The sequence below is a fragment of the Vespula pensylvanica genome, chromosome 2 (assembly GCF_014466175.1).
Source record: "Vespula pensylvanica isolate Volc-1 chromosome 2, ASM1446617v1, whole genome shotgun sequence".
Classification (NCBI taxonomy): domain Eukaryota; kingdom Metazoa; phylum Arthropoda; class Insecta; order Hymenoptera; family Vespidae; genus Vespula; species Vespula pensylvanica.
The window spans coordinates 723,573-725,473 of record NC_057686.1 but is presented as its reverse complement, the minus strand read 5'-3'; the positions used below and the strand labels follow the sequence as shown (position 1 = coordinate 725,473).

The 1,901-nt window shown below is 38.9% G+C and overlaps 2 long non-coding RNA genes across 2 annotated transcripts in view; one reads left to right on the top strand and one right to left on the bottom strand.

Moving 5' to 3' along the window:
- LOC122627369 overlaps positions 1-1,901 on the bottom strand; it is a 69,980-nt gene that overhangs the window by 4,529 nt on the left and 63,550 nt on the right. The gene's annotated exons all lie outside the window — the stretch shown is intronic.
- The window catches only part of LOC122627370, a 2,502-nt gene continuing 1,444 nt past the window's right edge, over positions 844-1,901 (top strand). The window contains exon 1 of the long non-coding RNA XR_006326844.1: positions 844-988. This is a non-coding gene — a long non-coding RNA (uncharacterized LOC122627370). The remainder of the gene's footprint in view (positions 989-1,901) is intronic.

The window sequence follows — 1,901 nt, the reverse complement described above, 5'->3', positions numbered from 1 at the left end:
ATATATATATTTATATAGGGTGTACGAGAAATATTCGTATCAATTCGTATACACTCGAGTGGTACCGAGAATGGTGGCACGAGACCGGATAAAAGAACAGTGATACCGAATAGAGCGAGCGAGAGAGCGAGAGAGAGATGGAGGAAGCAAATACGCGAGGCGTTAGCCTTGAGACGCCGCGGTTCGTTTCTCTTCCTTTTATTTTTACATTCGAGCCGAAACACAAACGCCGATGAGACGAAGACGTGCTGCTGCTGCTGCTGCTGCTGCTGCTACTACGACTACGGCTGCTGTTGCTATACTCTCGCGCTCTGTCGACTTTCTTGTTAGAAAAAGCTCTCTTCTTCCATGAAAGAGAGACAGAGATAAATAAATAGAAAGAGAGAAAGAGAGAGAGAGAGAGAGAAACGTGCTTATTCTGTAAGAAGAGCTTCGTTAGTTTGTCGACAAAAATGATTTTTTCCCCCTTACTCGTTTCTCCTGTCTCACATCGTATTCTTCTTCTTCTTTTTCTTCTTCGTTCGTTCTTTTTGTTCTTTTTTAAACTTTACGATCCTTCAAAAGTATATTATCTACGTATATTCCGTGTATATATATATATATATATATTTCCTTTATCAGCTTCATGCAGTAAGAAATCTCTCTCAACACTGAAAGTGATATGTTCCAATCTCGTTCTAGAAGAATATTGCACACGTTTACCAACTAACAGAAAATATATATACTCGAGACATAGATTTGTAAGAAAAATCTGACGGTGATTACGACGTCGTCGACGAAGAAGAAGAAGAAGAAGAAGAAGAAGAAGAAGGAGAAGAAGAAGAAGAAGAAGACGACGACGAGTAAGAGGAGAAGAAAGAGAAGGAGGAGGAGAAACGTCCATCCGTCCAATAGCGAACGGAATAATTATGCAAATTTATTCTCCCCGCGCCAGTAATCCAAATTCGCGAAGCTCGAAGAAGAAGAAAGAAGACGATTGAAAATGTGTGTGTGAGAGAGAGAGAGAACATTTTCAGATGTTCCTTTACGGGGAAACTTTTCAGTCACATGGTGAGTACGCGCGCGAATACGAAAGTAGATGAAGAAAGATGGAAAATAAGAGATGAAGAAAATAAGTGAGAAAAAGAGGGGGAGAGAGAAAGAGAGAGAGAGAGAGAGAAGCCGGCGTCGATCGATCTCAGTCGCCGAAAATACGCGACAAGATGTACCAATGACGACCATATTTCTGTCTCTCTCTCTCTCTCTCTCTCTCTCTCTCTCTCCTCTCTTCGTTTCTCTCTAATTCTTCCAACACTTTTTCTATTTTTTTTTTTTTTTTAACTAAACGACGATATTATACCGAAGAAAAATTATCCTCACGATTTCAACTCTCTTTCTCTTTCTTATTATCTCCTCTCTCGCGACAATGATTACACAACGTAATATAAGAAAAACAGAAAAAAAAAGAAAGAAAGAGAAGGAAGAAAAAAATAAAAAGGAGAAAAAAGCCCGCGAAAATGATCGTGACTCTTCTTAAAACTCTTACCGAACAAAATAATCGATTAATCGATCGTAACCAAGGAAAGCGTCTAATTCGATGTAGAGATACTCTTATCGGGAGGATTACGTAAGCACACGCACACGTACACATACACACACGCGCACGCACACGCACAATAAAAAAAAAAAAAAAAAGAGAGAAAAATAGAGAGAAAGAGAGAAAGAAAAAAATCGTGTCTATTATTTTCAACGGAAATAATATAAGTAGAGAAAGCTGCTGATGATCGCTTGTTTGCTTGCTTGCTGCTATGGTAAAAATATTATTTTCTCGAAGATTTCTTTTTGTTACGGTCGATCGCACAAGAAGAACAAAAACGCACAGAAAGAGAGCGGAATTTTATAACGCGAAGATACAACACACC